Genomic DNA, 14,807 nt, shown 5'->3' with positions numbered 1-14,807 from the left:
GTCTGTTGTGGTTGTGCCTCTCCCCCTATGCCCATGGTATCTCTAGGGCGTAATTATGTACGCGGAGAGTTTGTCTTACAATTGTGCGAGGGCTGGGGTTGAGGCCGCATTGCTACGCGTGCTAGGAACGTGCCAGGTGGTCTTGGTTGATGTTGCTTCGGGCGCATTTGGCCGTGTCCGGTCGTTTAGCGGCCGGACTCGAAAATTGCCTTAAAATGCTGCTCTGTACTTCTGCCGCGAGAGCCGCTGTATGTTCCTCCGTTCGGAGGGAGCGTTCCGTGTTTCCATTGACCGTGATGACTCCACGAGGGCCTGGCATCTTGAGCTTAAGGTATGCATAATGCGGCACCGCGTTGAATTTTGCGAACACGGTTCGTCCGAGCAGAGCGTGATAGCCACTGCGGAATGGGACTATGTCGAAGATTAACTCCTCGCTTCGGAAATTATCTGGGGATCCGAAGACCACTTCTAGTGTAACTGAGCCTGTACAACTGGCCTCGACACCTGGTATGACGCCTTTGAAGGTTGTCTTTGTAGGTTTAATCCTTGAAGGGTCTATGCCCATCTTTCGCACTGTATCCTGATAAAGCAGGTTCAGGCTACTGCCGCCGTCCATCAGGACTCTCGTGAGGTGAAATCCATCGACGATTGGGTCTAAAACCAATGCGGCGAATCCGCCATGGCGGATACTGGTCGGATGGTCTCTTCGATCGAAAGTGATCGGGCAAGATGACCATGGGTTGAATTTTGGGGCGACTGGCTCCATCGCGTATACGTCCCTTAGTGCATGCTTCTGCTCCCTCTTGGGTATATGCGTTGCGTATATCATGTTTACCGTCCGAACTTGAGGGGGGAATCCCTTTTGTCCTCTATTGTTCGGCGGCCGGGTCTCTTCCTCGTCATCGCTGTGTAGCCCCTTGTCATTGTTTTCGGCAATTAATTTGCCTGCCTGCTTGAATACCCAACAATCTCTGTTGGTGTGGTTAGCTGGCTTTTCGGGGGTTCCATTTATTTGACAGGAGCGGTCGAGTATTCGGTCCAAATTGGACGGGCCCGGAGTGGTTCTTTTGAATGGCTTCTTCCGTTGACTGGGCTTGGAGCCTCGGAATCCGGCGTTGACTGCCGTATCCTCATTGCTGTTGCCGTTAATGCGGCGTTTGTTTTTGTTTCGATGCGACCTGCCATTGCGGTCCTTGGTATCCGGACTGCCAGCATTTTTGCTGAGGTTGTTGCTGCGAGCTAGCCAGCTATCCTCTCCCGCACAGAAGCGGGTCATGAGTGATGTGAGGGCTGCCATGGATTTCGGCTTTTCCTGTCCTAGGTGCCGGGCCAGCCACTCGTCGTGGATGTTATGTTTGAAGGCAGCGAGGGCCTCTGCATCCGGATAGTCGACGATTTGATTTTTCTTTGTTAAGAACCGTGTCCAGAATTGCCTGGCCGATTCGTCTGGCTGCTGGATTATGTGGCTTAGGTCATCTGCGTCCGGTGGTCGCACATATGTGCCCTGGAAGTTGTCGAGGAATGCGGCTTCCAGGTCTTCCTAGCATCCAATTGACTCCGCGGGCAGGCTGTTAAGCCAATGCCGAGCTGGTCCTTTAAGCTTGAGCGGGAGATATTTGATGGCGCGAAGATCGTCGCCGCGGGCCATATGTATATGGAGGAGATAATCCTCAATCCAAACCGCGGGGTCTGTTGTGCCATCGTAGGATTCGATATTAACGGGTTTAAACCCTTCAGGGATTTGATGATCCATTACTTCGTCAGTGAAGCATAGTGGGTGCACGGCGCCTCTGTATTGAGCAATATCGCGACGTAGCTCGAGAGAGCGTTGTCTGCTGTGTTCGGCCCGGCCGGAGTAGTTGTATCTAGTGCGACGGTATTCGTCGTGGGTCTTGGGGCGCCCACGTGATTCATAGATAGATCTGGATTGTCTTGCCTTGTCCTCCAATATATCCTGCAAGTCCGGCGCGTTCCCCCGTGGCTTCATGCTTTTTGAGCGGTGCCGGGGTACGGTTTTGGTGGAGGGCTTGCACGCCTCTCTGTCGCGGCCACGAGGTGGTCAGTCTTCCGTATTGTGCGCTGGTGATGTAGGTTTGTACGCTTCCTCCTCTAGTCGGGGGAGCAACTTGCATTTTGGGTAACTTTTGGAGGGGCGTTCGAGTTCATACTCTTCGGCCGTGAGGACCTCGGTCCATCTGTCGGCCAGTAGGTCTTGATCAGCTTGAAGCTGTTGCTGCTTTTTCTTTAGGCTGTTTGCCGTGGCCATTAGCCTGCATCTGAAACGCTCCTGTTCGACGGGATCCTCAGGCACGACGAATTCGTCGTCGTCGAGGCTTGCCTCGTCTCCGGAGAGAGGTAAGTAATTATCATCCTCGACCTCTTCGTCTGCCGCCCTCTCGTGAGGGCTGGCTTCTGCCTCCTCCTGCGCTGGATCGTGCTGGAGGGGGTTGTCTTCGGCACTTTCTGGGGTGTTATTATCTCCTGTGCCGGAATCTCTATTCTTGCTGTCGCGGGATTTAGAGCGGCGCCGCTGATGTCGGCGCTTGGGCTGTTTCTTTAAGGAATCGGCCTCCGTTGCTTCTTCGCCGTCCCCATCTTTTGGGGTGTCCACCATATATATGTCGTATGACAAGGTGGTCTTCCAGTGTCCTGTAGGCACTGGTTCTTGATAGTCTCCGGCATCGTCGTCCATACTGTCGATGTCTTCGGAGTCATAGTCGAGTACGTCGGTTAGATCGTCGACGGTGGCTACGAAGTGGGTGGTGGGTGGGCTCTGAATTGCTTCGTCGTCCGCGTCCCAACCATCCTGGCCGTAGTGCGGCCAGGGCTCTCCGGATAGCGAGAGATGCTTCAGCGAATTTAAGATATCACCGAAGGGTGAGTGCTGAAAGATGTCCGCAGCGGTGAATTCCATGATCGGCGCCCAGTCGGATTCGACTGGCAGGGGCGCAGGAGGTTCGGAGTCCGGCAGAGAGTCCGGCACCTCGGAGTCATGAGCTTTATGCGGGACAAGGTAAGTGTTCGGCTCCATCGCCATAGAAGTTGCAGCTCCCGAGGCGGTGTCCAGCCATCCGTCCTCGATCTGAGCGATCGGCTCCAGACTATGGGTCGGAGCGGATTCGTGTGCGGCCTCCAAGGTGCTGTCCGGCGGTAGAGTTAGGTCGTGCCCATCGTGACAGCGCGGCACGCTCGGCTGTGGCTCAGATCCATCGAAGATCAAGTCCCCGCGGATATCAGCCGTGAAGTTTAGGCTTCCAAACCCGACCTGACGGCCAGGGGCGTAGCTTTCGATCTGCTCCAGATGGCCAAGTGAGTTGGCCCGCAGTGCGAAGCCGCCGAATACGAAGATCTGTCCGGGGAGAAAAGTCTCACCCAGGACTGCGTCGTTGTCGATTGAAGAGGCCATCAAGCCTATCGGTGACGACACAGAGGAACTCTCAATGAAAGCACCAATGTCGGTGTCAAAACCGACGGATCTCGGGTAGGGGGTCCCGAACTGTGCGTCTAGGCGGATGGTAACAGGAGACAAGGGACACGATGTTTTACCCAGGTTTGGGCCCTCTTGATGGAGGTAAAACCCTACGTCCTGCTTGATTGATATTGATATTGTGGATGTTTACAAGAGTGGATCTACCATGAGATCAAGGAGGCTAAACCCTAGAAGCTAGCCTATGGTATGATTGTAATGGTTGTTGTTGTGTCCTACGGACTAGAGCCATCCGGTTTATATAGACACCGGAGAGGGCTAGGGTTACATAGAGTCGGTTACAATAGTAGGAGATCTACGTATCTGTATCGCCAAGCTTGCCTTCCACGCCAAGGAAAGTCCCATCCGGACACGGGACGAAGTCTTCAATCTTGTATCTTCATAGTCTTGGAGTCCGGTCGATGATGATGATAGTCCGGCCGATGATAGATCGGCCGATGATGGTAGTCCGGCTGTCCGGACACCCCCTAATCCGGGACTCCCTCAGTTCCCGAACCCGTAGGGTCTACACACTTAAGGTTCGATGACGCTAGGGTTATAAAGGAAGTTTGTATGTGGTTACCGAATGTTGTTCGGAGTCCCGGATGAGATCCCAGATGCCTCGAGGAGTTCCGGAATGGGTCGGAGGTAAAGATTTATATATGGGAAGTCCTGTTTTGGTCACCGGAAAAGTTTCGGGTGTTATCGGTAATGTACCGGGACCACCGGGAGGGTCCCAGGGGTCCACCAAGTGGGGCCACCGGCCCCAGAGGGCTGCATGGGCCAAGTGTGGGAGGGGACCAGCCCCAGGTGGGCTGGTGCGCCCCCCACAAGGGCCCAAGGCGCCTAGGGTTTGGGGAGGGGGTGCTTCCACCTGACTTGGGGGGTAAGTTTCCCTCCTCTTCCCCCTTGGCCGCACCCTAGATGGGTTTTGGGGGCAGCCGCACCCCATGGGGTGGGAACCCTAGGGGAGGCGCAGCCCCCTCCATCTCCCCTATATATAGTTGAGGTATTTGGGGCTGCATACACATGAGTTTTGACCTCTCCCTGGCGCAGCCCTACCTCTCTCCCTCCTCCTCTCTCGCGGTGCTTGGCGAAGCCCTGTAGGATTGCCACGCTCCTCCATCACCACCACGCCGTTGTGCTACTGCTGGACAGAGTCTTCCCCAACCTCTCCCTCTCTCCTTGCTGGATCAAGGCATGGGAGACGTCACCGGGCTGCACATGTGTTGAACGTAGAGGTGCCGTCCGTTCGGCACTAGGATCTCCGGTGATATGGATCACGACGAGTATGACTCCTTCAACCCCGTTCTCTTGAACGCTTCCGCTTAGTGATCTACAAGGGTATGTGGATGCACTATCCTTCCCCTCGTTGCTAGTCTCTCCATAGATAGATCTTGGTGACACGTAGGAAAATTTTGAATTTCTTCTACGATCCCCAACATTAAGATGCTTAAAGAAGTTATTTTTCCTAGGTTTGGAGTCCCTAGATATCTTCTGACTGATGGTGGTTCACATTTTATTCATGGTGCTTTCCGTAAGATGCTTGCTAAGTATGATGTTAATCATAGAATCGCATCTCCTTATCACCCGCAGTCTAGTGGTCAACTAGAGTTGAGCAATAGAGAGCTCAAATTAATTTTGCAAAAGACTGTGAATAGATCTAGAAAGAATTGGTCCAAGAAACTTGATGATGCATTATGGGCCTATAGTACTGCATACAAAAATCCTATGGGTATGTCTCTGTATAAGATGGTTTATGGAAAAGCTTGTCACTTACCTCTTGAACTTGAACATAAAGCATATTGGGCTATTAAAGAGCTCAACTATGACTTCAAACTTGCCGGTGAGAAGAGGTTATTTGATATTAGCTCACTTGATGAATGGAGAACCCAAGCCTATGAGAATGCCAAGCTATTCAAAGAAAAAGTCAAACGTTGGCATGACAAAAGGATACAAAAGCGTGAGTTTAACGTAGGTGATTATGTGTTATTATTCAACTCTCGTTTAAGATTTTTTGCAGGAAAAATTCTCTCCAAATGGGAAGGTCCTTACGTTATCGAGGAGGTCTATCGTTCCGGTCCATAAAAATCAACAACTTCGAAGGCACAAGTCTGAGGGTGGTGAACGATCAAAGAATAAAACATTATATCTCAGGTAATCCTATCAATGTTGAAACTAATATTGTTGAGACCGTAACCCCGGAGGAATACATACGGGACACTTTCCAGAATGTTCCAGACTACGAAAAGGAATAGGTATGTGGTATGGTAAGTAAACCGACTCCAAAACAATTCTAATGGCAATTTTTATCCATTTTGGAATATTTAAGAATTTTAGGAAGAAAGAAGTACTCCGGGAAGGACACGAGGCCTCCACGAGGGTGGAGGGCGCGCCCACCCTTCCTGGGCGCGCCCCCTGTCTCATGGCCACCTCGTGTGCCTCCCGGACTCGTTTTCTTGCACGTTACGTATTTTGGTCGGTAAAAATTCATTATATAATCTCCCGATGGCTTTGACCATCGTATCATGCAATTATCTTCTGTTTTCGTTTCGAGCTGTTTCTGTTGCAGATTTAGAGCAATATGTCGTCTCAGGATTCGGAAGGGGAGAGCTATGTGGCTGATTAACTTGCAGACCCTAAGGTCTACGGGCACTTGGAGCATGGTGGCTGGACCACTGAAGAAGAGGAAGACTATGAGCCTAAAGGAAAGGAGGAGACGAGTTCAGATAAAGACGAAGCCCCATTACCTCAACTTGGGGACATGCATGTGGAGTTTAAAAGGTCAAGCCTCCCTGATAGAGCAAAGAAGCCAAAGATCGAGTTTATCCCTTTTCGTCTCTTGCAGGAAAATAAACAGGAATTATGCAAAAGCATATTAAGTCTTGAGCAAGAGATCGATGACCTAAAGGAGAAAAATACTATACTCAAGCGTAAATTGAGGAGAAGCCTACATCATCAACAACTCCTACTTCACCACTGCCGAGGACGTAATCACATGGGTATGGGCACTCCCCTTGGCAACTGCCAAGCTTGGGGGAGGTGCCCCGGTATTGTATCACCATCATACTCCTATCTTTACCATTTTATTTAGTTCGATCCTTTTAGTAGTATCTTGATCTAGTAGATATAAGTTTTAGTATCAATTAGTTTTGAGTTTTGCTTTGTGACATCTTTGTGTAATCGAGTCCGTGACCTATCTATAATAAAGATTAGTGTTGAGTCAAGGGCTTTGCTATCTTGCCATGATCTTGAGAAAGTAGAAAGAACAAAAAGAATAAAAGAGTTCATATTGATCTTATGGATAGTAATGACTTCACACATAGAAAGTATGAGGCATAAAAGTTGTTGAGAGTTGACAAACTTAGTTTTGGTCATCATTGCAATTAATAGGAAGTAATAAGGGAAGAGAGGTTTCACATACAAATATACTATCTTGGACATCTTTTATGATTGTGAAGCACTCATTAAGTATGACATGCTAAAAGAGTTGATGTTGGACAAGGAAGACAACGTAATGGTTTATGTTTTCTCACATCTCAGTTAAAGTATATTGTCATTGACCTTGCAAACATGTTGAGCTTGCCTTTGCCCCTCATGCTAGCCAAATTCCTTGCACCAAGTAGAGATACTACTTGTGCTTCCAAATATCCTTAAACCTAGTTTTGCCATGAGAGTCCACCATACCTACCTATGGATTGAGTAAGATCCTTCAAGTAAGTTGTCATGTTGTAGGCAATAAAAATTGCTCTTTAAATATGTATGACTTATTAGTGCAGAGAAAATAAGCTTTATACGATCTTGTTGTGGAAGCAATAAAAGCGACGGACTGCATAATAAAGGTCCATATACAAGTGGCAATATAAAGTGACATTCTTTTGCATTAAGATTTTATGCATCCAACCCTAAAAGCACATGACAACTCTGCTTCCCTCTGCGAAGGGCCTATCTTTTACTTTATGTTTTTACTTTATGCTTGAGTCAAGGTGATCTTCACCTTTCCCTTTTTCATTTTATCCTTTAGCAAGCTCCTCGTGTTTGAAAGATCCTGCTATATATATCCAATTGGATGTAAGTTAGCATGAATTATTATTGTTGACATCACCCAAAGGTGAATACGTTCGGATGCAACACAATAAGCCCATATCTTTCTCAGTGTCCGGTTGAAACTCTATAACCACAAGTACTACATGAGTGTTAGCAATTGTAGAAGACTACATAATAGTTGAGTATGTGGGCTTGCTGAAAAGCTCTATTCTTGACTCTTTCTGATGTTATGATAAATTGCAATTGCTTCAATGACTGAGATTATAGTTTGTTAGTTCCCAATGAAGTTTTTGAACCATACTTAACATTGTGAATTGATTGTTACTTGAGCATAATAAATCATATGACAAAATCTATATATGTTGCTGTTATAAGAATGATCATGATGCCCTCATGTCCATATTTTATTTTTATCGACACCTCTATCTCTAAACATGTGGACATATTTTTCGATTTCGGCTTCCGCTTGAGGACAAGCGAGGTCTAAGCTTGGGGGAGTTGATACGTCCATTTTGCATCATGCTTTTATATCAATATTTATTGCATTATGGGTTGCTATTACACATTATATCTCAATAATTATGGCTATTCTCTCTTATTTTACAAGGTTTACCATGAAGAGGGGGAATGCCGGCAGCTGGAATTCTGGCAGGAAAAGGAGCAAATATTGGAAACCTATTCTGCACAGCTCCAAAAATCCTGAAACTCTACGGAAGTCAGTTTTGGAATTAATAAGAATTATTGAGCGAAGAAAACACAAGAGGGGGCCCACACCCTAGCCAGGAGGGTGGGGGCGCACCCACCCCTACTAGGCACGCCCCCTGTCTCCTGGGCCCCTGGTGGCCCTCTGGTGCCCATCTTCTGTTATATGAAGGCTTTTACCCTGGAAAAAATCAGAGGCAAGCTTACGAGATGAAACTCCGCCGCCATGAGGCGGAACCTTGGCGGAACCAATCTAGGGCTCCGACAGAGCTGTTCTGCCGGGGAAACTTCCCTCCAGGAGGGGAAAATCATCACCATGTCATCACCAATGATCCTCTCACCGGGAGGGGGTCAATCTCCATCAACATCTTCACTAGCACCATCTCCTCTCAAAACCCGAGTTCATCTCTTGTATCCAATCTTGTATCAAAACCACAAATTGGTACCTGTGGGTTGCTAGTAGAGTTGATTACTCCTTGTAGTTGATGCTAATTGGTTTACTTGGTGGAAGATCATATGTTCAGATCCTTAATGCATATTATCACTCCTCTGATTATGAACATGAATATGCTTTGTGAGTAGTTATGTTTGTTCCTGAGGACATGGGTGAAGTTTTGCTATTAGTAGTCATGTGAATTTGGTATTCGTTCGATATTTTGATGAGATTTATGTTGTCTTTCCTCTAGTGGTGTTATGTGAACGTCGACTAGATGACACTTCACCATTATTTGGGCCTAGAGGAAGGCATTGGGAAGTAATAAGTAGATGATGGGTTGCTAGAGTAACATAAGCTCAAACCCTAGTTTATGCGTTGCTTCGTAAGGGGCTGATTTGGATCCATACGTCTAATGTTGTGGTTAGGTTTACCTTAATACTTCTTTTGTAGTTGCGGATGCTTGCAATAGGGGTTAATCATAAGTGGTTTGCTTGTCCAAGTAAGGGCAGTACCTAAGCACCGGTCCACCCACATATCAAATTATTAAAGTACCGAACGCGAATCATATGAGCGTGATGAAAACTAGCTTGACGATAATTCCCATGTGTCCTCGGGAGCTCTTTTCTCATTATAAGAAATTTTCCAGGCTTTTCCTTTGCTAAAAAAGGATTGGGCCACTTTTCTGCACTTTATTTACTTTCATTGCTTGTTACCCGTTACAATTTATCTTATCACAAAACTATCTGTTACCTACAATTTCAGTGCTTGCAGAGAAAACCTTACTGAAAACCGCTTGTCATTTCCTTCTGCTCCTCGTTGGGTTCGACACTCTTACTTATCGAAAGGACTACGATAGATCCCCTATACTTGTGGGTCATCACATAGTCTCAATATACTGAAAGGATACAAACCAGTCAAGCAAACGCTGTGCCGATTTTCCGAACCCATACGACAGGCTGTGGGGGCGGAGCTAGCCAAGCTACTCGAAGCCGGGTTTATCAGAGAGATCAAACATCCAGACTGGCTAGCAAACTTGGTCATGGTACCGAAGAAGGATAAATCCTGGCGCCTATGTGTCGATTTTAAAGAACTTAATAAGGCTTACCCTAAGGACCCCTTCCCACTACCTCGCATCGACCAGATTATTGACGCCACCGCGGGACACGATTCTCTGTGTTTCCTCGACGCATACTCCGGATACCATCAAATTAAGATGAAAGAATCCGACCAAGCCGCAATGGCATTCATCACCTCGTATGGGCCCTTCTGCTTCAACACTATGCCTTTCGGGTTCAAGAATGCCGGCGCAACCTACCAACACATGATTCAAACATGCCTGGAAAAGCAAATCAGCAAAACTATGGAGGCATATGTAGATGACATAGTCATCAAAACCAAGCATGTCGAATCATTGGTGGATGACTTATGCCTTACATTCGACAACCTTCGAGCATATGACATACGGCTCAATCCAGAAAAATGTGTTTTTGGCGTTCCAGCCGGGAAACTGCTTGGGTTCATTGTCTCCAATAGAGGAATCGAAGCAAAACCAACCAAAATTTGAGCCGTGTCACAGTTGACAAAACCAACAGACCTCAAGCAGGTCCAAAAACTAGCTGGGTGTGTGGCAGCTTTGAGCCGTTTCATCTCCAGACTAGGGGAAAAGGCATTGCCATTATATCGTCTGCTCCGCTGCACTAACCACTTCGTGTGGACGGATGCTGCCACAGCCAGACTGGAAGAAATAAAAACTTTGTTAGCAAGTAACCCAATCCTGGCCGCACCAAACGTCGGCGAACCGATATTACTCTACATATCCGCAACTCACCAGGTGGTGAGTGCTCACCGTCGAATGAGGTGAAGAGGGACATAAATTCCCACTCCAAAAACTAGTATATCACGTATCGACGGTCCTTACACCATGCAAGTCCCGATACCCGCATTATCAAAAGATATCATATGCGGTCTTTATGGCATCCTGCAAGCTGCGGCACTACTTCCAAGAGTGCTCGACCATGGTGGCCTCTAAAGTAACACTCAATGATATCATGAACAACCGGGATGCCACCGGCCGGATTGCCAAATGGGCCATTGAGCTCCTACCATTCAAAATAACTTACAAGCCACGCTGAGCTATTAAATCTCATGTGTTGGCCGACTTCGTCACCGAGTGGACAGAGGCCGAACTCCCTAAAGAGTACAACACATATTCAAACTGGGTGATGCACTTCGATGACTCAAAAATACTAGCCGGACTTGGGGCTGATGTCGTCTTGACATCCCCCACAGGAGACATGGTCCGCTATGTGCTCCAAATACTGTGTACAGACTCCAACAATGCAGCCGAATATGAGGCCCTATTGCACGGCCTCCGCATGGCCGTCTCCATGGGAATACAACACCTCAAGGTGCATGGGGATTCAAACCTTGCAATATCCCAAATAAACGGAGAATTCGATGCAAAAGATCTAAAGATGGCAGCTTACCACAACACCATACTCAAAATATCAGCTCGGTTTGAGGGGCTCGAGTTTGATCATGTAGCTCAAGAGAGTAATCAAGCCGCGGACATCCTTGCCCACATGGGCGCTAAACGTGACCTCGTCCCACCTAACACCTTTGTGGAGAGGCTTTTCAAGCCATCCGCGGTGTGGCAGGATGAGAATGTCAACATTGGTCCAGAGCCGACCATACCCCCAGACTCCAAACACAATTCCGATATAATCGGGGGTTCAGGCACCGAAATAACACCATCAGCCCACGAAATCATGGCTGCAATTGCCCTGTGGACTGAATCTTTCCTCGCCTACCTTACTAGGAACGAGCTCCCTGATGATCAGACTGAAACCCGTCGTATTGACGACGCTCGAAGGCCTACAAAGTTCACGAATGAGAACTATACAAGAAAAGTATCACCGGAGTACTTCAAAGATGTATCTCTGAAGAAGAGGGACGACAGCTCTTGGCTGAAATACACGCCGGTCTTGGTGGCCATCACGCCGCAGCTCGGGCCCTTGTAAGTAAGGCCTTCCGTACGGGTTTTTTTTGGCCCATGGCCCGAGGAGACACACAAGACCTCGTACAACGTTGTGTTGGATTCCAACTTTCTGCTAATAAAAGCCATATGCCGCCCACTGCCCTACGAACAATTCCCATTACTTGGCTGTTTGCGGTCTGGGGGCTAGACATGGTCGGAACCCTTAAAGGGGGAAGCCATAAGAAGAAATATTTACTGGTTATGGTCGACAAGTTCACTAAGTGGATAGAAGCCAAACCAGTCAAAATGGCCGAAGCCGGACCGGTCATAGACTTCATATCCGATGCCGTACACCGTTATGGTGTCCCGCACAGTACCATTACTGACAACGGTTCTAACTTCACGGCCGATGAGGTGAAAACCTGGTGCGCTAATTTGCGCATCAAGCTCGATTACGCCTCCATATATCACCCTTAGACAAACGGTAAGGTCGAACGGGCTAACGGCCTGATAATGAGCGGCATCAAACCCAGACTAGTGCAATCTCTGCAAGAATCAGACAAACACTGGATTGAAGAACTCGATTCGGTACTCTGGGGGCTGCGGACCACGTCCAATCGCACGACCGGATATACACCTTTTTTCATGGTGTAAGTCGCGGAGGCAGTTTTGCCTTGCGACATTATTCATGACTCACCTCGAGTGCACATGTATGAAGAGAGAGAGGCCGAGCTCGATTGGCAGGACGATCTGGACGGCTTGGAGGAGGAGCGCGATGCCGCAAAGGTCCATTCTGCATTCTACCAACAGCAAGCTCGGCGATATCAAAGCAGGGAAGTACGGGCAAAGACTTATAATGTCGATGAACTCGTGCTACGCCTACCAGAGAAGAAAAAGGACAAGCTCAAGCCTAAATGGGAGGGTCCCTTCATATAGATGAAGTTCTCACTAGAGGAGCCTATCGCCTTCGCAACACTTCGGATAATCGTTTGGAACCAAACCTATGGAACGCTGCCCGGCTCCAAAGATTCTACGCCTAAGTTCGCACTTATACCTTTTTCTTCGTCCCTTCTTTTCTCCCTCTCACCTTTTTTTCTTTTTGTTTTTATACGAATTCTAGCCAGTGTTCGGATAAACCGCACACTTGAGGGGCATACATCATTAAATGTACATACCCCATAATACTTGGGGGCTTATTTTCTCCAGAAGCTTATTATCATTATCATTTTTCGAGCATCAAGCTCACTGTATATCGGTGTTGTCTACTCATATTTGTCTTTTCTTCACCATTATATGCACCTTTATGACTTAAGTTTTTGCCAAGCTGGGTTGCCTAGCTCGTTTGCTTATTCCCTACGTTCCCGCTTGTTCGGCTAGGGCATAGAGGGAGCACCTCTGCGATTGTTATAGCCGGGTTATCCAGACATGTACCTTAGACGGGTGAAGCCGAAAGCTAGCATTCTTAAGGGAATAATTGGTTGGCGGAAAAAATACGAACTACCCTCGCAGCAATATAAGCCCCCAAATTATAGTGTGTACTGTGATTCTTAGCATTACAGCTCCGGCATGCACAAAAACGCATGCTGTCCCAGGGAGAGGAACCCTTAACGGAACTATTCTCTCTGGAAGATGTTTCTTACGATCAAATGTAATATAACATAACTCCTCGAATACAACTTGTCTATTCAAGCAACTATGACTGGACTACCTGGTTTCCGAACATACTTTGGTATTTACCAACGGTATAATATCCGGAAACACCCCAATCCTCGGGTTTTGAGGTCGAAGCAGAAAGTCTGCCATGGCAATTGTTTTACAATTCGGTTGGAGATAAGTTTGTTGATAAAAGTACATTGCTACTTGGACTTCAAAAGCTTCTTCCTCCTCTAGACCCTCTAACAAGTTGTCTAGTTTACAATCCTGTTGAGAAAACTTAGTGGCTATCTTTACTTGGTCGTATACTAAGCTAACAGGAATTTCTTATCCATCTGGTCCCCGAGGTCTGACCCGGGCCATATGATTCGGATCAAGTCTGGTGTACCGCATTTTCACCATGGCCCAGGCCTCTCGTGCACCTTCCCGACATGCTGATATCTTCCATAGCTCAAAACGGCGACGAGCTCCCTTGAATAAATTCATGAGCTCCTGCATACTTCCTAGAGGTGGAGCGGATGGCTATAAAGCCTTAGTCATGTTCCTCAATGCTTTCCGAGCTTGTCATGCACTTTGGATAGCTCTTGTAGCAGGCCTCCTTGGAATCCAGACACTTCTCCCTCGGGACGTCCGGTTAGCACACCTACAGAAACAAACTTGTAAAATTTTCAATCAGGAGACCATGTGAAAGTCAGGTTAAAGAGCATACTAAATATGTCGCCTTTCAGCTTCCTCTTCTCCTTCAAAGCATCTGATAGCTGGGCTCTTAAATCCTTTAGTTCTTCGGCTTGCTTGATATTTGTATCTTGTAGTTTGTTCTTCTCATTAATGGTTCGTGTTAATACACGTTGACCAGCGGCTTCTTGCCCTTCGGCATGTTGTTTGTCCGCTTGAGTAGCCCTTAGCCTCTTCTCCAGCTGATCTGTCGACCCTACCAACGAAACGATGCATAGTTAAGCAACATTGTTGTAGGCAAGGGATCTTATTTCCGGGCTACTGTTGTACCACTACAAAAAAAAGACACATCCGTGACATTTTGGGCCGAACAATTTTTTTTCTGTCATACGTATGACACTTCTATGACGATAATTGTGAAGAAACCCGGTATCATCATAGATGTGGTGGGATCCTACTTCTATGACAAAAAACCATGACAGAAAATGGGCTTTTCGTCCTGGGCGGGCTGGAGACGCAACTGCATGACATTCTTTGGGCCGTCCATGACGGAAAAAACCATGGTAGAAGCGAGGGGGAGGAAATTTTTGGGGAGTTGCCGGTTACAGTGGGAGGTCGGGGGCCGAGCGATGCGCGTTTCTCTCGTACACGTACATGCGTGTGTGCGAGGCGTTGGCTCTAACTGAACCTGAGCGAGGCGTTGGGCTCTAACTGAACCCGAGCGATTGCACTGCAGGCTACGCATTACTGAACCAGAGCGATCGATCGATGGCTGTTAACTGAACCCGATGGAGCGACTCCTTCGCTACTGCTACTAACTAAAGCCAATCGATTGGATGAACAGTGAGCGT

The sequence above is a fragment of the Triticum aestivum genome, chromosome 7B, assembly GCF_018294505.1.
Source record: "Triticum aestivum cultivar Chinese Spring chromosome 7B, IWGSC CS RefSeq v2.1, whole genome shotgun sequence".
NCBI lineage: Eukaryota > Viridiplantae > Streptophyta > Magnoliopsida > Poales > Poaceae > Triticum > Triticum aestivum.
Note: the sequence above shows the minus strand (reverse complement) of the source record.